This window comes from Eumetopias jubatus, unplaced genomic scaffold (assembly GCF_037043125.1).
Source record: "Eumetopias jubatus isolate StellerSeaLion01/CBP00866 unplaced genomic scaffold, mEumJub1_p1.0 scaffold_17, whole genome shotgun sequence".
Lineage (NCBI taxonomy): Eukaryota > Metazoa > Chordata > Mammalia > Carnivora > Otariidae > Eumetopias > Eumetopias jubatus.
Genome location: NW_028274823.1, coordinates 35,746,212 through 35,768,450, shown reverse-complemented (window position 1 = coordinate 35,768,450; position 22,239 = coordinate 35,746,212). Strand labels below are relative to the sequence as shown.

At 45.5% G+C, this 22,239-nt stretch overlaps 1 pseudogene; it reads left to right on the top strand.

Annotated features, from left to right (window-relative positions):
- Positions 1 to 835: 835 nt before the first annotated feature.
- On the top strand, positions 836 to 13,371 carry LOC148162154 (uncharacterized; annotated as a pseudogene).
- The last annotated feature ends 8,868 nt before the right edge of the window (positions 13,372 to 22,239 follow it).

Genomic DNA, 22,239 nt, shown 5'->3' with positions numbered 1-22,239 from the left:
CCCCACATCGGGCTCCCTGCTCCGTGGGAAGCCTGCTTCTCCCTCTCCCACTCCCCCTGTTTGTGTTCCTTCTCTCGCTGTGTCTCTCTCTGTAAAATAAATAAATAAAATCTTTAAAAAAAAAGAACATAAGCCGATGTGATGAGATTTCTTCCCAAACCCATATCCCCACAGAAACTGAGGAGATACAGAGCAAGGGGGGAAAAAAGCAAAGAAAGAAACAAAGAATATTTATATGCAACTATTTGAAATTCTTTAGGTCACTCTCCGATTTCTGTTTATGCTCCATGAAGGCTTGAAAAAATGCTAAATATATAACTTAATTCTGCATTAAAGAGTATGAGTTTTACTACTAGAACCAAGTAAAAAGCCCCCTTTAGTGTTAGGCAACATCTGGATAACTAGGACTAATATAAAATGTAAAAGTCTATTTTTTTGTTTGTTTTAAAATTTGTTGGTAAAGCCTTCTTGAGAGAAGTTTGACTACAGGTATTAAAAACTTTAAAATGTGCAGAAATGAGATTTCCAATTAGGACAGTATGAAGAAGTAGGCAAATCTTCCCTCCCAAAACACAAGAATAAAACTGGACAAAATTATCAAAATCCAATCATGCCAAGGTTGTGGAGACCATTCAAAGGCAAACAACAAATTGAGAGATATTTATTCCTAAGAAACTGCAAGAACTTTGTCTAAGAATACCAGAGTCTGCTTCCAGCCCACCACCCAGCTCGGCAGCTGCGGTTGTCTCAACCAGGGCAGGAGGGCTTGGCTGCAAGTAGGGGCACACTGGGGTTGGTAGGGAAAGTGGAAAGTCCATGCCTGATAACATCGTCAATGAAAGCAGCAAGCTCTGTAGAAAATGAAATTAGAAAATTCACAGCTTCACCAGTGTGCGGCTGTGGTCCCCCTTTGGGGCGAGGGCTGGGTCAGCCAGAAATCTCATAGGTCTCTGTACGGAAATGATAGAGCAATAAAAGTCCTAAATAAGACCTCTACATCTCTCTGGTTGGCTGGGAAACTACACACATGTTCAGGAAAACAAGAGAGGACCCAGGGAAATGGAAAAGCCCCAGGACCCTGAGATCATGACCTGAGGGGAAGGCAGACGCTTATTAACTGACTGAGCCACCCAGGTGCCCCAGCATGTGATTCTTGATCTCGGGGTCGTGTGCTCAAGCCCCACAGTGGGGCTAAATATTAAAACAAAAAAACAAAAAACAAAACAAACAAACAAAAAACGCATTTAAAAGAAGCATTCAGGAAAAAAAATCAGAATCTCTAGGTGTTATAATATATTAAATGTTCTTTAGCTTTTGAAAAAAAAAAAGGAGACATACAGAGAAAAAGGAAAATGTGCTCCACACAAAGAAAAAAAAAGCTCTCAATAGAAACTCTGAATAAGCCCAAATGTTGATATTAGCAGATAAAGATTTCAAAGCAAGAATTTTAAATATACTCAAAGTATTAAAGGAAACCATTTAAAGAATTAAAAAAAAATTTTTTTAAGATTTATTTGACAGAGAGAGAGACAGCGAGAGAGGGAACACAAGCAGGGGGAGTGGGAGAGGGAGAAGCAGGCTTTGATCCCAGGACCCTGGGACCATGACCTGAGCCGAAGGCTGCGGATGCTTAACGCCTGAGCCACCCAGGAGCCCCAGGAATTAAAAGAAAATATAATGACAGTAATTCAGGGAATAATGAATACCAATCAAAAATATTAACTAGAGGGCGCCTGGGTGGCTCAGATGGTTAAGCGTCTGCCTTCGGCTCAGGTCATGATCCCAGGGTCCTGGGATCGAGTCCCGCATCGGGCTCCCTGCTCCTTGGGAGCCTGCTTCTCCCTCTGCTTCTCTCTCTCTCTCTCCCTCTCTCTCTCTCCTCCTCTGTCTCTCATGAATAAATAACTAAAATCTTAAAAAAAAAAGAATACTTTAAAAAAATATTAACTAGATTAAAACAGAACAAATGGAAATTCTAGAGTTGAAAATAAAATAACCAAAATGAAAATTTTGGTTCAATGGATACGGTTCAACAACATATTTGAGAGTGCAGAAGGATCAGTGAACCAAAAGATAGATCAATAAAAACTCCCCAATCTGATGAACAAAGATGGGGAGGAATAAAGAAATATGAATGGAGCCTCAAAGATTTGTGGGAAAAACTTCAAACAAACCAACGTATGTGTAATGAGACTCCCAGCAGGAGAGGAGAGAAAGACATAACAAATATTTGAAGAAATAATGGCCAAAATCACTCCAAAGTTTATGAAAAGCTCAACAACCCCCAAAATAAACACACAAAAAATCCATATCTAGACACATCATAGTCAAATTGCTCAAAGCCAAAACAAAGAGAAAATGTTGAAAGTAACAAGAGAAAAAAGACTGTGTACAGATGAACCACAATACATCATCAGAAACAAGGCCAAAAGGCAGTGAAGTGCCATAAAGTACTAAAAAGAAGTCAACAAATAGAGATTCAGCAAAATTACTCTTTAAAAATGAAAACAAAAGGAAGACATTCCCAAAGAGAGAACATCGGAGAGAATCTGTTGTTAATAGACCTGCATTTTAAGAAATACTAAAGGAAGTCCTTCAGGCTGATGGGAAATCACACAGGTAGTAACTTGAATTCACAAGAGGAAATGAAGAGTTCCCAAAATGTAAGTATATGGGCAAATTTAAAAGAACGTATAAATATAAATGCTTCTCTGTTCTCCTCTTCTTACAAAATAAGATTACATAATTTAAAAAACCATTGAATTATACACTTTGAACATGTAAACTTTATGGAACATAAATTATACATCAATAAAATTATCCAAGAAATAAAAAAATATGTAAAAATGCATAAATAAAATATACATATGTATATTTATATACATAAAATGTATATTTTATTTATACATATATTGTTGGATTCATAATATATAGAGATGTATTAAAAATGACAATAGCACAAAGGAGGGGGAGGAAATGGAGCTTTACCGGAATAAAGTTTCTTTTTTTTCTTTTTAAAGATTTATTTATTTATTTGACAGAGAGAGGGAGAGAGTGAGAGAGCACAAGCAGGGGGAGCGGGAGAGGGAGAAGCAGGCTCCCCGCGGAGCAGGGAGCCCAATGCCAACTCCATCCCAGGACCCCGGGATCATGACCTGAGCCAAAGGCAAACACTTAACCGACTGAGCTACCCAGGCACCCCTCGAATAAAGTTTCTATATTTTGCCAGAATTAAGTCAGTATTGATTGTAAGTAGACTGTGATACATAAGATGTGTATTGTAGTTGTTGGCATTATTGACATTTTGGGCCAGATAATTTTTCCTTTGTGGTAGGCTGTTCTTTGCATTGTAGGATATTTAGCATCATCCCTGCCTCTTCGTGCTAGTAGCATTCTCTCATCCCCCTCCACCCAGCTGTGACAAATTAAAAGGTTTCTAGATATTTCCAAATGTCCAGGTTGAGGGAGGAAACCACCCCTAGTTGGGAACCACTGTCCTAGAGCAACCACTGAGAAAATAATCCAAAGAAATAGATTTTAAAAATTGACAGGAAAAAAAAGTCAACAGAAGAATTAAAATGATATGATACACCAAAAATATTTAATACAAAAGTCAGAAAATGAGCAAAAGACATAATATATACAAAAAACAAATAGTAAAGTGGCTGATTATAAATTCAACTATATTAATACTTACATTAAATATGAATAGACTCAACAGCCCAATCAAAAGACAAATTCTCAGACTGGATTACAAAAAAGCAAGATCAACTATGTACTCCATCAAGAGACACACTGTAGTTTTAAAGACACAAATAATTTTAAAGTAAAAGGATGGAAGAAGATATACCATGCAAACAGTATCCAAAAGAGAACTGGAACAGCTGTATTAATGCCAAACAAAATGAACTCTATGAAATAATACTAGAAACAAAGGGAGACATATCATAAAAGGGTCACTACATCGAGAAGACAGAATGATTGTAATTGTCTATGCATCTAATAATAGAGACTCAAAATACATGGGGAAAAAAGGTGACAATTGAAATGAGAACTAGAACAACTAGACAGGACATCAGGAAGGATATACAGACAGCACATTCCAACTCGATCTGGCAATTATAGACTACTCCACCCAATGATAGCAGGATATACATTCTTTTCAAGCACAGTTAGAACATTCTCCAGGATAAAAACAACAGAATAAAAAAGGCAAGCCTCAAAAAATACGAAAGGATTGAAATCACAGGGAGGTTTTTTGACCACAACGGAATGAAGTTAGAAAGCTAACACAGTAGAAAATTTAGCAATTCCACAGATAGTTGGAAATTAAACAATGCACTTTTAAATAACTCACAAGGGAAAACTTTCTCCTAAAGGGTCGCTGCATCTGTAACAGGTGCCCTGGCTAGTGAGCCATTGATCCAGGATTCACATGGAGGTCTGGCCCAGCCCAGAGACCAGAGCCTTGAGCACTTAAGTTCCCTATGGAGGGTTAGGTCTTAATATTTGAGCGAAAATCCCCTAACAAGATTCTGTTTTTCCTCCTATTCCCCGTAAGATTGGCTTATTAATGACCAAAAAAAAAAAAAAAAAACCCAAAAAACAAAAAACCTGTGAGGGCGCTTGGGAACCTCTGCTTTCCAGGGAAATTCAGGATTGTTTTTTTCCCAAAGAGAAAGCTAGAAAGGGCAGAAAAGAATGTAATGTCATATTTAATGGAATGTTCCAATTCACAAGAAATAATATTATTCTATTAGAGTCTAGCTTTCAAAACGCCTCATATCAGAGAATGAATTATTTAGCTACGTGTTCAAACCATACTTCAGAAGGACCCATTCATAATACATCACAATATTCTCAAACTGCAAATGTGGGTCACCTTGGCATTTTCCTTGCCCTGCTTTTCACTGCAGCTACTTCCCAAATCGGTGCACTAAGTGTCAGCACTACATGTCCTCATTCAGAGTGGGAGGCATAGGCCCCCATTCGGCATATTTACGGAGTCAGGCCATAACCATCTTCCCCACTAACCCCTTGATTAGACCCCAGCAGGTCAACGTCAATATAGGATTCAGGAGGCAGTTTTGCACCTGCTCAGGGGCTCGGGCTTTGGAGTTAGATGCACTGGGTTTGAGTCCTGACGTTTCTGCTATGTGCCCCCACGGAGCATATCACTAACGTCTTTGAGCCCATTTGCTGTCATCCGCAAAAGAGGGATGAAATCTACCTTCTCCGGCTGAGGCGGTGAGGAGAATGGGAGGATGTGTGTCAAGGGCTTAGAAGAGGGCCTGGTATATATAAATGATTAGTAAGTGCTATGCCTCCTATGTGGCAGAATTGGGATCAGGACTTTGATTTCTGGATTTCCAGTCCAGCGGCTGGAGCTCCTAGTCTTCTCCCCACCCCCATCCCAACCTGCTCCTCCTGTTACCACCCCCACCCCCCCGCCACCGTTAATCTCCGCCTTTCAGTTGCTCAGTCCCCAAATCTTGAAGCCTTTTTCTTTCACTCCCCACAGCTGATCCATCAGCAAATCCCGCTGGCTCTCCTCCCGAAACACATCCAGAATCCAACCCCATCTCACCACACTGCTGGCCCCGCCCGGCCCAAGCCAAATCTAAGGCGCCATCATCCTTCGCCTCCTGGCGGGTCTCGCCGCTTTGCCCCGCCTCCCTTGCGGACCAGCAAGCAGGGGGCGCCTATGAGAACGTGACGTCACGTTCTGCTTTGGCTCAAAGCTCTCAGAAGAAAACAGTTTGATAGTTCCGGAACCTGTGGCCAGGGTGCCTCCCGAGGCAATGTTGGTTCCTTGACCCAGAAAGAATGGGAGAGACTACAGGTCCAGGGAGGAAGCTGGATTTGATCCTGAGCCCTGGGCCACCCGCTACTTTCAGGGCCGCGAGATCAGCACTTACTTCCCGCAGGCTTAAAGGCCAGGAGTGAGCGCGGGGCTTATCTTTCTTCTTAATCGTCTGCTCCTCCAGCTCTAGTGTCCTCTGCAGCAGCCGCCCTGCTCTGCGCAACACCAAAGACTAGAAAACGGGAAACCAGCTTCACCGGTCTCCTAGGAACCAACAGGCCGATTTAATCAAAGCCCACAGCATACAATCGTGCCCTAAAGGACTGGCTTCACCTGTTTCATGGGCTGTTGCTTTTTTTTTTAACAGCAACATTGAGGTGTATTTGGCATATAAAAAAGTTGTACATATTTAATATACAACTTGATGAGTGTGGGCCTATGGGGACACCCACAAAACCGTCACCACAATCAAGGTGATAGACATACCATCACCTTGTGTCCCTTTGTTTTGTTTTTGTGAAAAGAACTCTTTTTTTTAAAAAAAGATTTTATTTATTTATTTGACAGAGACACAGCGAGAGAGGGGACACAAGCAGGCTCCCCGTGGAGCAGGGAGCCCGATGCGGGGCTCGATTCCAGGACCCTGGGATCATGACCTGAGCGGAAGGCAAACGCTCAACAACTGAGCCACCCAAGGGCCCCCTTGTGATAAGAACTCTTAACATGGGATCTTCCATCTTAACAAATTTTTAAGTGCATAACAGTCTTGGGGACTATAGGCACTATAAGCCGTATGGCACAGCTCTGGAACTGATTCATCTTGCAGAAGTGAAACCTTATTACCAATTGAATGACAACTCCTCATTCCCCACCTCGCCCGCCTCACCCTCTGGTAAATGCCACTGTACTCTCTGCTTCTATCAGTTTGACTATGTTTTGGGTACCTCACTAAGTGGAGTCATTCAGGATTTGTCCTATGACTGGCTTTTTTTTTTAAGTAATAGTTTTTATTTATTTTAGTTTTTTAAGTAGGCTCTATGCCAGTGTGGGCTTGAATTTATGACCCTGAGATTGAGAGTTGCAGGCTCTACTGACTGAGCCAGCCAGGCGCCCCAATGACTGGCTTATTTCACGTAGCATAATGTCCACAGGTTCATCTGTGGAATCCCAAAGAGGTGTCTGTGCTTCCATGTTCATTGCAGCACTATTCACAATAACCAACTTACGGAGTCCATTTAAATGTCCATCAGTAGATGAATAAAGAAAACATGGGATATACATACAGTGGACTATTATTCAGCCTTAAAAAGAAGGAAATACCATGGGCTTTTTTTTTTTTTCTTAAAGATTTACTTATTTGAGACAGAGAGCATGAACAGGAGGAGAAAGGGAGAGGAAGAGAGAATCCAAAGCAGACTCTGTGCTCAGCATGGAGCCTGGTGCGGGGCTTTATCTCACAACCCTGAGATCGTGACCTGAGCTAAAACCAAGCATTGGATAGTTAACCAACTGTGACACCCAGGCACCCCTTATAGCCATGGGCTTCTGAGAGGAGAGCAAGCTACTGTGGAGCAGGAAGGACAGGCAGGCTAACAAGTAGGGCACAGAAAGACTGGAACATTCATCTCAATGGTGGGGCAGGAGGGGGTGGTGAGGACAGGGTTATTTTTGAGTTGGAGGAGAGATGGTATAAAGGAACAAAGAGAAGGAGAGTGTTAGGAGCCCAGATGAGAAATCAGAGGACTAAGGATTTTAGAAGTTCTCTCTGCTCTAAAAAATTGATGAACCTTGTAACTAGTTTTCCTCATATTTTAGTTATTGCAACATAACCAATCACCCCAAACTCAATGGCTTCAAACAGTAAGAATTTATCTTTGCCCACAAGTCTACAGGTCATTTGGGTAGTTCATTTGTTCTTGACTGGGCTCATTTCTGCAACAGTTATCAGCTGTGAGATCTGCTGATTGTGGCTGAATTTTCTCCTATGTTTGGGCAGGTTTGCAGGCTGATTTAGGATGGACCACGAGCCTTGCGACTGGTTTAGGATGGGCTGCCTCCCATGTGCTCCATTATCCTCTCTGGAAGGTGGTGAAAGACACCCGAGAGAGAGAGAGAGAGAGAGAGAGAGAGAGAGAGAGAGAATACAAGTATGTAAGGGCTTTGCAGACGTAGGCTTGAAATTGACAGACCTGTCACTTCCACCACATTCTATTGGCCAAAGCAACTTGTGAGGCCAAACTCAGAGTCATTATGGAAGGACACTACCCAAGGGGTGGATACGGAGAGGTGAAAACTGGGGGCCATAATCAATCTACCATACCATACCAGCCCCAATTTCAAGTCCGCTACCCCATTGTCAAAGAGGCCCAAAAACCAGCACAATGAGTGATTAAGACTTTGGGATGCACCAGACTTGAATTCACGTCTACTTTTTTGTCTGTGTTTGGGCAAGTTGCTTAACCAATCTGGCCTTAGCTTCCTCATCTGTAAAATGAGAATAATAATCTCTCTCCCTCAGGGCTATGAATATGAAATGATGTGAATGATGAAAAAACTCTGCCTGGCCTGTAACAAGTGCTCAAGGATTGGTAGCAGGTGTTAGAATATGCAAGACTTAAAGCCTGGCTCTGGAGTAGTGGGGGATCCCAGGGGAAACCTCTTTCCCCAGACTTTAAGTGAGATGTGGAGGATGAGCAGGAGCCTGAAGAGAGAAGATAAGGGGGTGGAGCTGGGAGGGTTGGTGTGGTGCAAACCTCTGGGTAGGGCCTCAGGAGGCACTTGGAAAGTCACGAGGGCCCTGTGGTCCCAACATCTGCAGACATCTGTCAACACTCGAAGCAAACACAGCTGACTCTCTCCAGGAACAGGGAAGAAGCGATTCCTTAATTGATCCGGTCAGCTCAACTGCTCCAGGAAGTTGGTCTTTTGTTGTCTTCACCTAACAGTGAAGGGGTTAAGGCCTCTCACTTGACTTGGTTTCTGCACACCTGTGTGTGTTTGTGTGTGAGAGGCAGAGACATATACTCCCGGAGAAGAAAAGAACTTCATTTAACAACAAAGCTAAAAAGAACCAAGAGACCATTTGGTTTACCCTCCTCATTTAATGGATGAGCAACCTGAGGCCATGGAGGCCAAATGGCTCGTCCTAGTTCACACAGCCTGTCCATGGGCTTGGACTAGAAGCTAGCTGTCCTGCTTCCCTTGATACCAACTTCAGGTTCTGGTTTCCAGAACCACCCTCAAGTTGAACAATTGCTTGAAGGAATCACAGAACCATTGAAAGCTATTATACTCATAGATACAGTTTATTTCAGGGAAAGGGTACAAATCAAAATTATCCAAAAGAAGAGACACATAGGGTAGAGTCTGAGAGGGTTCCAAGTGTCCTCAGAATGCATTCCCTTCCAGGTATGGATATCGATGTGTGGCAATATGCACAGAGACTGGCCAACCAGGGAAGCTCACCCACACTTCCGTGTCCGAAGTTTTTATGGGGAGCTCATTACATAAGTATGAGTGACTAATTGCCCATGAGATGTGAGCTCAGACTCGAGCCCCACGCCACTCCCTGGAGGTCAGGTTCATATCACCTGGCCTAAGCAGCCTACCATGAGTCACCTCGGCATAAACTTTCAATCGGGGTGGTTAAGGGGCCTACCATGAATAACCCTTGGGAAATTCCAAGGGTTTAAAGGTTACCTCCCAAGAACGAAGAAGAAAGCCAGACCTCTTTGGCCAAGGCCAAATTCCTTATACACACCCTTCATCTGCTTACCGTCTTATAAAGGAAGTTACAGTTAATGTAATACCTTTACTGAGAGCATACCGGGTGCCAGACCCTGTACACATACTTTGTCTAATTGCCATAATAATTCCGCAAAGTTGGTATTAGGCCCATTTCACAGATAAGAAAATTGAAGCTCATGAAGTCCAAAGTTTTAGAGCTGGAAAGTAACAGATCTGACCGAGGTGACACAGCATACTCTTTGGGCTATTGGGCCCATGCTGCGAACTTTCTTCATTCATTCATTCTACATTTATTCAAGCCTACTAAGTGCTGAAGAATTAGCAAAGAACAAAACAAAAATCCTACTCTCTTAAAGTTGATGTTCAATTGGGAGAGACAGACAATAAGCAAATAAATGTGTAAAATGTATAGTATTTTGGATGGTGATATTGCCATTGAAACAATTTAAAGCAATGTACATACTTTGGACCTTAATTCAAACATATCAACTAGAATAAGACATTTCTGAGACAACTGAGAAATTTGAATATGGGTTAACATTGTATGATACTATTAATTTTGTTAGATTTGATAATGGCATGGTGACTGTTCCCCAAAAAAGTACTTATCTATTAAAGATGCAGAGTGAAGTATTTATGGACAAAATAAGATTGCAAAAATGATGCTAATTATTGATGCTGAATAATAGATACATGAGGAAAGGCCTTTATACTATTCTAATTTTGTGTGTTTGAAAATTTTGTTGTTAGAAAGTTGTTGTTTTTTTTTTAAGTGATGGATAAGGGTGGCAGATACAGTGGATGAAGGGTATTGTGAGACCAAATATGTAAATCAGGGAAGGCTTCACCAAGAAGGGGACAGTGGAGCAAAGACTTGAAGGAGATGGGGAAGAGATCCATGTGGATCTCTGGGAAAGAACATTCCAGGCAGAAATGGAAGCTAGTGTAGAGCGAGAGTGTGCCTGGCAGGGCATGTACAAGGAATAAGAAGTCAATGGTGGGAAAGGGATGATCAATGGGTGAAATAGCAGGAGATGGCATCAGAGAGTCACAGGCATGAGTGGGGAGGAAAGGAACTGCATACAAGACCATAGCCAACAAAGAATCCATACCCAAACTATATAAAAATACTTAGAAACCAATAAGAAAAATGTAGGCAACCCAATAGAAAAATGGGCAGAAGACTTGAACAAGCACTTCACAGAAAAGGAAATGGCCAAGGAGCATATGAAAAGGTGCTCTACTTTCTTAATCACCAGGGAAATGCAAATTAAAACCACAATGCTACACCACCACACACCCACAGAAAAGTTAAAATTAAAAGGCAGGCAACACTAGGAATTAGTACTGATGCATGTGTAAGTTGGTACAAATTGCGGTGCATACTGAAACTAAAGATACGCATACCTTTTAAGCAATCAGTTCCATTCCTAGGTGTATGTCCAACAGAACCATGTAAATGTTCACCAAAGACTGGAACAAGAACGTTCAGAAAAGCACCATTCTTAACATCTGACAACTGAGAACAACCCAAATGCCCAGTAACAGCAAAATGGGTAAACCCTGGGCAACTCTACAGCATTTAGAATAACAAAGTAAACCATATGGATGAATCTCACAAAAACGGTGAGCAAAGGAAACAGACACAAAGAATACTGTGATTCCACTTATGTAAAGTTCAAAAACAAGCAAAACTAATCTATGCTGTCGGAAGACAGATCATTGGTCACCACTGTGGAGAAAGGCACTGGAAAGGAGGATGGGGTTTTGGGGATGAACTGGTGATGTCCTGTTTCCTGATCTGGATGCTAGTTAAGTACGTGCGTTTGATGTGTGGACAGCCACCAAGTCACACACTGATGATGTGTGCACTTTTCTGAATATTATGCTTCAATAAAATGTTTTTTTAAAAATCATGCAGGGACATCTTGGTTTCCCCCTCCACGGTGAGCAATGACAGGTTCTCCACGCAGACACCCCTCTCCCCCATCCCACGCTGAATAAGAGCAACACCGAGCACGGGGATTCTTGACTGAAAAAGAAGACATGCCTTCTCAGCTCACAGCTGCAACCTCTAGGGTTCTGGGGATGCTGAAACTGGCATGGCAAGTTCTCTGGCTCCTGGGTGAGGATCTACTCCAAAGAAACAGGGCAAAACTGTAAACAAGAAATGAAAATATGAGGACAGTCTCTTCCCCTCAGCATTAAGAATGTTGATAAGGGGCCTTACTGTATCTTACCCAACAGAACATTCTTACACAGGATCACGATGCCAGTTAAGTTGTGGTATCATTTTGAGATCATTTAAAGAAAAAAGTTTGGATATTTTAAACAGACATTATAAGCCCTTTAAAAGCCAAAATTAGTACAGCTTTTCAATCTAGAAACAAAAAGGCACTGAAGCATCCTGCAGGTTTTAATTTCTAATAAGACAAATATCGATAGTCATAACCCATATAAACAAAAAGCTCTTTGGGGTTCTCAATAATTTTGAGAGAGTAAAAGGTCTCACTTGGGACCAGAAAGTGATAAGACCACTGTAGATAATCCCCACCCAACCTTGTTGATCGGTCCGTTTCTTCCTATGACCTCAGACTGAGGTATTGTTTTTGTGATTCCAACAACCAAATAAATCCCTAGGTGGGCCTAGGTTATCATTCCTTCTAGCTCAGGAAGCTGTTTTTCAGTGACCTGAAGGACTTTGACCAAAGTTAGCTTGCTTCTGCCTTGGCACTTTGGTCTATTTTGGTTGTTGGGTTCCTCTCCCCCACCCCCACCCCGCTCTATTCTTTTTTCTTTTTCTCATTTTTTTAACTTTTACTTTTATCTTTTTTTATTGTTTTTCACTCAATTATATTTTAGTTTGTTGATATTTGCTTTTTGTCTGGCATTGTGTTTTGATTCTGTTACAAAGATCAGTTCCTCGGGTGAACTTTGAACCGATTTTCTTTTGAGGTGATTTGGGCCAAGCCTCTCCCCAGCTTTTCCCAAATGTAAGCCCACCTGAGGACCCCTTGACTCCAAGCGCCGCAGCAAGGCCAACACGCTGCGGGCCCTCTCGGCCGCCTCTGCTGAGGACAGACTCACTCGGACTGACGACCGTCTCCTCCAGGCCACTGGCAAGCGGGACTCAGCTGGGGGGACGCTGGCCCAGCACCTCCTGACCGGGAAAGCGATGGCCGTGAACATCACTGAGGAGACGCCACGGAACCCGTCCAGCCTCCAGAGACTCCCCGCCCAGCAGGCACCGTGAAGGCGCGGATCACCCGCCCTCGGGGAAAAACTGGAAGCGCGGAGGCTGAGGGAGCTCCCGGGCTCGTGAGGAAGGCGCTGGCGGAGGAGGGGTTCGAGTCCCTAGTGGCTCAGGGCAGCGGGAAGGGGAAGAGGCTGAGGCAAGTTCCATCAGACTGTGTCCTCTGTGCCAACCGTCCCCAGAGGCGTGCTGTCCACGGAGACCTGAAGGCAGAAACCCCGCTCTTGGAAGCTGACAGGAACACCACGATTGCAAACTCTGGCTTCAGCAACAAATCCGCCTTTTCCAACAGGCTGGACCCCGTCTGCGGCAGTCCCCCTGTGCCGCCCCCAGCTCTCCCAGGGGAGAACCGAGGGAGGCCTCCTACACGCTCTGGTCAGCACATTCCTGTCTTTTGAGGGACAGAACGTCAAGGAGCTGTGGGGGCCGGCGCCGAGCAGAAGGTATCACATTCCACTGCCGTCCACGGCATGTTGGAAATCTGCTGGAGAAATTGCCCATCCCCATCCCAGTAAGAGAGGCAGGTGGAGGATACTGGGAGGGCTCCATGCATTGCTGTGGGTCATGACTCCGAGGACCTGAAGGCCTCCGTGGAGCCCGTCTGTGCCACAAGGACCCCTGGCGGACTGGAGGCGGCCGGCCGCGGGTTGCACACGGAAGGAGAGCTCCAGGACTCGCTCCCAGGCCGGAAGGGCAACGAGGCAATGGCCACATACCTGCTCCCGGCTTCTAGGAGACCCGAGGGCCGCGGCCCGCCTGAAGCCTGAGCCTTCAGCTGATCCGCCCCCCACCCCAGGGCCAGCACCGGGTCTCTGCGCACCGCAGGCTGCTACCCCAGGACCGCTCGGAGGAGCCACGCAGCTCCCGAGGACGACCAGGGACAGCGCAGCCCGCGTGCCTGCCAGCCCTCTAGCGGCCTGAGGGGAGGACCGCCGTGTCCCCGCTGCCCTCCCCAGCCTCTCCGCCAGCACAAAGCCGAGCAGGAATTCCTCCCTTTGGGAGAGAACCAGCCTCGGCCAGGCCTCCAGGCAGAGCGGCAAAGACACGCTAAGCCAGCAGCCCTGCCCCCGCCCCCCCCCCCCCCCCCCGCTTCTGCCACCGTCCGCCGGGCCCCCGAACCAGGAACCCGAGGCCTGGTCAGACCTCTGGGCTGCGCCCTGGCAGAGTCCTGGCGAGGAGCCACCGCCCGGCACGCCACCCCCCCCACCCCCCCCAGCAGGTCCCTGGGGCCTCCCCTCTCCCCACCCTGTCCCCGGGGGGAGGAGCCCCGCGTGTCCACAGGGAGCGCCTCCCGCCGGCGGCCCGGCAGGTGCCAGACCCGGAGATTCCGCCCTCGGGGAGACCCCGGCCTCTCCCTGCGGCGACGGCCGCTGCCCGCAGGGCCCCTGGGAGCGTCTTCGGGCAGCTCCAGTTCGAATCCCCAGGCAGAATCTTCGTCCGACGGCTGCCGGCAGGAAGCTGAATGACCCTGCGAGCGAAGGCCGAGGGACGGACACCCGCGCTCCGGGGCGGCCGCGGAGCCCCTGACGCCGAGGGAAGGAAGCGCCGGCGGCCGCGCTGCAGGTGGACGGAGGTGACGGCGCTGCCCGAGAGGACGGAGGTGACAGCCCCGCGGGGCCCCGAGCTGCGGCGGGAGGCGGCCGCCGCTCCACCCAACAGCGGCCCGGCGCCTCCGCGACCGCCGGGGACGGGAGGGGACGGCCACACCGCCGCCGGCGACACCGCTCCTGCCGGCCCTGTAGGGGGACAGACACAGTGCCAGGGAGAGCACACGAGGCTGCGGGAGCCCCGCTGGGCCGCCCCGTCGCCACCCTCCCCGCGTTTAGCGGCGCCTCCAGCAGCCAGGGCCGCGGGAAGCTCCCCGGTGCAAAGGGAAGGCTCCCCTGTGCGGGCTGGAGGCTGGCGGGCCAGCCGCCACCTTTCCTCCCGGCTCCACCGCGAGCTGCGGGGGTTCCTGCCGGTGGCCGGGGCTGGAGCCTTCTCAGGGCCCCCCAGGCCCACTTCCACTCCCACCCGGTTCTCCCCGTCTTCCCTCCCAGCAGACCACCCGCCGGTCCTGCCCCGACCTCAGGCCCCGGGGCGGGTTCTGGGGCTGCAGAGGTGTGGCTGGGGGGCTCTGGCCACCTTCCACCCCCAGCCCTCTGCCCTCCCTCCTTCCCCAGAGCCCGGCACTTCTCCACAAGGTGCTGTGAAAGGGGAGCTTGACCCCTTCCTCCAGCCTGCGCCATCACCTCCCCCACTTCCCTCCAGGGCTTGGAGTGCGGAGGGGACTGCCTGCAGAGCTCCTCTGGGGTCCACTGGGCTACTCGTCTCCCTAGTGACAGGGACACTGAGCATTCTCCACTCTAAGAGAGACTCTGAAAGCACCCACTGCCCATCACCCTCTTCCCCTTGGTTTGCACTGATCTGGACACTCCCTAGGTCCACGGCAGTGACCCTGTCTCAGCCCCCTGCTACCTCAGTGTGTCTCCCTAGCTGTCGCTTCCGGACAATGTGGTCCATCCTTGGGCTGGGGGACAAGCGGGGCAAAGTGTCTCCGTGTCTGCTAGCCTCGCTGCTGGCGTGGGAACGGGTGGTTACGGGAGCAGGCGGGTGGGGGCCGCTGCATCCCTCAATTACTTCTCTGCGGTTTCTGTTCTTGAGAAGTAAGGCTCAGATCGAGGGCTCCTCTTCCCTCTACTGCCTATTCCTGCCGTGTAGGACTGTCGGGATGCTCCAGGGGGTCCAGGAGGGCTTGGCTTGGCTCCCGAAGGGGGTGGGGCCAGGGGCACCCCAGCCAGAGCCCCGCCCCCGCCCAGCATCCAACCTGCGCTTAATTTTTCCTCAGGATCAAACACGAAGTAAAAAGAATGTTTGGGTGGGGGAAGGGAACCTTTAGGCCTCTATACGACTTTTAATCTGAGAGGACCGGAGAGACATTGGACTTCTCACAGAGAAGTGACATAAGCTGACTGATTTGTTGTTGGGGTTTTTTTAGGGGGCAGGGGAGAGGCAGAGGGAGAGAGAAAATCTTAAGCAAGCTCCAGGCCCAGCGCAGAGCCCATCGCGGGGCTCGATCTCACAATCCTGAGATCATAACCTGAGCTGAAATTAAGAGTCATTCGCTTAACCGACTGAGCCACCCAGGTGCTCCAAGCTGATTGATGTTTTAACAGAATCCTTGTGTTTGGTAGTGTTTAGGGGACCGGGGCAGAAGTAGGGAAACACCAGGAAATATTGCCATCATCCAGGGGAGTGGTGATGGTGGACGGGACCAGGGTCATGGAAGCGGAGGTGAGGAGGAGCGCGTCCCTGTGGCCGGCAGCTTGCACCTGTGGAATTGGCCGGCAGGGCCTGATTTCTGAGGGGCCTCCGGCCCAGCTCTCTCTGCCTCCCAGGCCCAGGATGGCCTTCTGTCCTCTTCTATCTTTTCTCCCAGACCCCCTCTTCCAGCTAATATCAGAAGATCCAAGCATAGGGGCCAAAAGAAGTCATCTAAGATGCAAATTAATAAGTATAGAAAGGAGAGGTAACACAGAGGAAGAGAAGGCCTTCAGTTCATGGGATCCATTGTAAGCAACAGAAACCAACTCAGATTGATCTCGACAGGAAAGGAATTTCTGATAATGTTATTGGGTAGATCACCACATTGCCAAAGTGCACGGAGAGCCAGGTTCCATGGAACACAGGATCAGTGCCCACGACCCCTGGCACAGCTCATCGAGGGTGGGCATCCCCAGCAGCAGCAGCAGCAGCAGCAGCAAGCTAAAGGCCCTACAGCTTGCACCATCCACCTCTCCAGCACTGCACCCTGCATCCATCCCGCCCCAGCCCCACTGCCAAGACTGCTCTAGGAACTCAGTCCAAGTAGAGGCTCCCAGTCCCTACCTCTTTGAGTCACAGGCTCCTGCTCCCAAGTCCATGCAAGTCACTTGACCATGTGATAGCTGCCAGGGAATCTGGGGAAGCAAGCGTTTGTCATTGTCATCTCCCATGGGGGGGCAGCCTCTGCATCCCACTATGACTAGTAAGGCTGGGGACACACCAAACATACAAGGGATTGCAGATGCTAAGCAGACTTAAAGGAATACACACACAATTGTCCAGAAGATAAAGTTTATCAGATGGGGACCAGCAAACGTCACAGGATTATAAAATTACCAGACTGATTTCCTTCTGTGGCTCTCATCCACACTACCAGAAGGAAAATCCGAGAGAAAAATTAATTTAATTAATTAATTCCCTGAGGGAACCACCTTAAATGAAAACACTTGTTCAGATATTTGTTTAAATATTGTCAACAGCATATAAAATTTTACAAAACAATATTTGTGATAGAACACTCACTCAAATCCTGACAATGTCATTTGACCCACCCCCTCGCTCCTACTCTTACTAGAGCTGAGTAGACCCTTGGAACTCCCAGGTACTCCAGCAAAGCACCTTTTCAACTCCAATTAGTTTGAGGTAAGTTTCTGTTACTTATACGCAAGAGAATCTGGAATAAACAAACTATATTTAAATAAAATTGGCACTTACCATTGATTCTATTTGTTTGGACTACAGACATAAATGGACTTAAGTACTTTTAAGTCCTATCAGAAGGAAATGGGGAATAAAAATGGAAATGATTATAGATTTATTTTTGTAACCCTCCATCTGTGAGAGCTTTGGTAAATTTTATTTACAATTTTTTCTTAGTTTTTAAGGTTTAGTTTTTCTTAAAGTGGGACAAAAGCATGTTTAACAAAAAAAGAAGAGGTTCTACTGTCTTCTGAAAACATTTTAAGTTCCAAGCAAGACAGGTTCTATTTGTTCCTGGAAAGAAACAAACTTTGACATAGATTTTATGTCAATATGTAAAAGAATAGCTTTTAAAAACTATAATATATGAGGGGAAAGGAGTAGGGGAGATTCAATCTGTGATTAAGTAATAGGATAAAATTAAGGCTCAACTAAGCACACACACACAGTAAAATAGTAAATAGTAAAATAATGACTTTGCTCTAAGCATTCTAGGACACTAGACGAAGCTTAAATAATGCATTAAAACGTAAGAATTTTGAGACACTTTCCATTAATCAGAAAATGAACATGGATATCTACCTCCACTCCCTCCTATAGGAAAGGGGTTGGAGTAAAAGCTTGAGCCACAAGGATAAAGAGAAGTGGCAGAGACAAGAGGGAAGCAAGTCTGCAGATGTAGGCGGAGTGACCCTTTAGCAAATGTGAGTGAGCCCAAGCCCAAGCCCCCGGGGTGGGGGGGCAGAGCTGCTGTGAGCAAGCTTCTTCCTGCCTTGGGCCCCTCTCAAGCTCGGAACTGTAGGCATCAGGGACCCTGGGGGCGGGGGCAGCATGTGGGTGAAAAGTCCGGGGAGTCCCTGGAAGTGTGAATACAGAGTGGTTAGAAGCCCCTATGCGCTCCCCACTGGCAGAAGATTGAAGGTTTACTCTCTGGAGATGTTCATCCAACAACCCTCTGGACTTCAGGGCCCCAGGCCCCACATGCAGGCAGTAAGCTGTGCTGAAAAACAGGGGACAAAGTGGGCGTCTGCACACCAGACAGTGGGACCCCTTGGCCCCCTTGTCCACTGGGCTCCCTGAATCCTGCTGGCTAATTTAGGGTGCAGCTTTCAGACTGCCTTTACTTTCTTCTCTCTGATTATATTTATGTTTTGAATTCTTTACAACGACATGTATTATTTATGTATATAAGCAAACGTTCAGGAGGTGAATTATTTCCAACTTCGATATACCAGGCACCAAAGAATGTGTTCATTTGTTTCAACAATGAAAAGACATCTGCAACAGCAGCTAAATTGGGTGACCATCTGATTAACTCGATAATAATCCACTATTATTCACCAAGATCCATCCGCCCTTTGCATAAATATAATTGAGCAATCCTTTAAAGAGGAAGAAATTGGCATTAAGATAGCACAAGTAATAAATGGCTGACCAGAATTCAAGCCCATCTGTCTGGCTCCAAAGTCTAAGCCCACATCCAGCACCTTAAGACCTCAGTGCCTCTGTAAATCACGTCAAGTTGCCACCCACAAATCTGGACTGGCAGACTCATTACTGGGAATTAGTTTTTCTCATTTTTATGGTAAAAAGAATACATTTTAAAAATTCAACCTCTTTCCCCAATATTAAATAGATTGCAAGATAGGTACCCAAAATAAGATCCAGTCCTGCAGTAATTGAATGATTTCTGGTGGAAATCCACAGGGTGACTGGCTTTCCAAACGGCGGTTTCGTAACGTAGTACAATATCCTTAACCGCCACAATGCTCAGGAGGCTGGTCCATCCCCGCCTCCGCTCGCCCAAGGCCGACGCCCGGATGTGGATGTCTTCGTGGCCCCAGCTCTGAGCCCCAGGTCCCAGGACTGGGAACGCAGGGCAGCCAAATGTGGCAGAGCTGTAAGAGGTGTTGAAGCGCCAGGAGAGACATTGCACAACAGAAAATTCATTTGCAAGTTGCCCACGGAGAGTGAAAAGACCTTAGACTCTGGGCAGAACTGCAGGTGGTTGGTACAGAACGTGAAGAGTATAAGCCAAGGTGAAAGACCACTGCGGGAGTGGATGTGGTCGCGGAGAACGCCCGGAATTCTGACAGTGATGCTTGACATTTCATGACTGGTTCCTGACTGTTCCTCTGTTGATGACAGCAGGTCATCTAAAACAACCTCACAGAAAGAGGGACGATCCATTCCTTCACAAAGGGATGGAGAGCCTTCCGAGGCCAGAGTGCAGTGGCCCAGCGCAGGGCGAGGAAAACGATCAGGGATAAAAGGGGCATTACATAAAGAAAAGAGAGTCAATTCACTAAGAAGACATAATAATCTTTAATAATCAACAACAGAGCACCAAAATATGAGCGAAGATTTGGTAGAACTGCCAGGAGAAATAAACCAATCCACTGTTAAAGTTGGAGACTCCAACACTCCTCTATCAGAAATGGACAGATCGAGCAGGCAGAAAAGCAGTGAGGATAGAGTTGAACTGAACCGCACTATCGACCAAAGGGATCTGTTGACATTTATAGAATACTTCATCCAACCAGTGCAGAATACACATTGTTCTCAAGCTCATGTGGAACATTCACCAAGATAGAACACATTCTTGGGCATAAAACACATGTTAACAAATTTACAAGAATAGAAATCAAACAAAGTATGCTCTTAGAACACAATGCAATTAAACTGGAAACCAATAACAGAAAGATAGCTGGAAAAACCCCCCAAATAGTACAGAATTAAGCAACATACTTCTAAATAACACATGGGTAAAAGAAGAGGTCTCAAAAGAAATTCAAAAATGTTTTTAACTAAATGAAAATGAAAATACCACTTATCAAAATCTGTGGGATGCAGCAAAAGCAGTGATTGGAGGGATATTTATAGAACTGAATGCATATATTAGAAAAGAAAAAAGATCTAAAATCTATCATCTAAGTCCCATCTTAATAAACTAGAAAAGAAGAGCAAATTAAATCCAAAGTAAATGGAAGAAAAGAAATTTTTAAAAATTGGAGCAGAGATTTCTCTGCTTCTTCAGTGAAATTGAAGACAGGAAATTAATAGAGAAAATCAAAGAAACCAAAAGCTGGTTCTTTAAAATGATCAGTAAAATCAATAAACCTCTAGCCAAGCTACTGGCTCTTTTCCAAGAAAAAGAGAGAGAGGACACAAATGACTAATAGAAATGAAAAATAGGTCATTACTACTGACCCCACAGACATTAAAAGGATAACAGAGGAATGTTATGAACAACTCTGTGCCCACAAATCTTGTTGATCTTTTTAAAGGACCAGATTTTGGATTTGTTCATTTTTTTCTATTTTTCTATTCTCATTTCATTTATCTCTGTAATCTTTACTATTTCCTTCCTTCTGTTACTTTTGGGTTTAATTTGTTCTTCATTTTCTAATTGTTTAAGGCGTATAGTTAGGTGATTGATTTAAGATCTTTCTTCTTTGTTAATATATGCATTTACAGCTATTAATCCCCCCTCAGCATTGCTGTGCTGTACCCCATAATTTTTGGTATATTGTATTTTCATTTTCATTTGTCTCATAGTATTTTCTAATTTCCCATTGTGATTTCTTTTTCAACCCATTGGTTGCTGAAGCATATGTTGTTCAATTTCCACATATTTGTGAATTTTCCACTTTTTCTTCTGTTAGTGATTTTCAGTTTCATTCCATTGCTGTCAGAAAAGATATTCTGTATGATGTCAGCCTTTTAAAATTTTTTAAGATTTGACCTGTGAATTAACAGATGGTCTATTCTGGAGAATGTTCTTTTTGTACTTGAGACAAATGTATATTCTGCTATTGTTGGGTGAAATGTTCTGTATATATCCCTTAGGTCTAATCGGTTTATAGTCCTCTCTTTCCTTATTGATCTTCTGTCTGGTTGTTCTATCCATTATTGAAAATGGGATATTAAAATATCTAACTGTCATTGTAGTTGGATATTCCCCTTTAGTTCTGTCCATTTTTAGTTCATATATTTTGGGGCTATACTATTAGATGTGTATATGTTTAAAATTGTTACACATTCTTTGTCAGAGAGAGAGTGCGCACAAGCAGGGGGAGCGGCAGGCAGAGGGAGAAGTAGGCTTCCCGCTGAGCAGGGAGCCCAGTGTGGGACTCAATCCCAGGACCCTGGGATCATGACCTGAACCGAAGGCAAACGCCCAACCGACTGAGCCACCCAGGTATCCTTTGTTACACATTCTTGATGAACTAAAATTTTAACAATTTGAATTAATCAATTTTGTCTTATAATAAAATAGCAAACCCAGCTCTCTTTTGGTTACTATTTGCATGGAATATCTTTTCCATCCATTAACTGTCATGCTCTTCGTGTCTTTGAATCCAAAATAAGTCTCTTGTAGACAATATAGGGTTAGATTATACATATTATAAAAATATGTACAAAATCTACCTGAGGAAAACTACAAAACTTTGATGAAAGAAATCAAAGAAGTTCTAAATAAATGGAAAGCTAGTCCATATTCATGGACAAGAAGACTCATATTGTTAAAATATCAGTTCTTCCCAACTTGATCTGTAGATGCCTCACAATCCCAATCAAAATCCTAGCAAGTTACTTTGTAAATATCAACAGACTGATTCTAAAGGGTCCTGGGATCAAGCTTCATGTCAAGCTCCCTGCTCAGAATGAAATGACAATCTATAGACCAGGAGAAAATATTTGCAAAACACTCATCTGGTAAAGGACTTGTAACCAAATTATACAAAGAACTCTTTCTCTCTTTTTTTTAAAATATTTTTTTATTCATTTATTTGACACAGGGAGCGAGCAAGAATGAGACAGAGAGAGAGAGCGAGACAGAGAGCAAGCACAAGCAGGGGGAAATGGCAGGCAGAGGGAGAAGCAGGCTCCCCACTGAGCAAGGAGCCTGATGCGGGGCTCGATCCCAGGA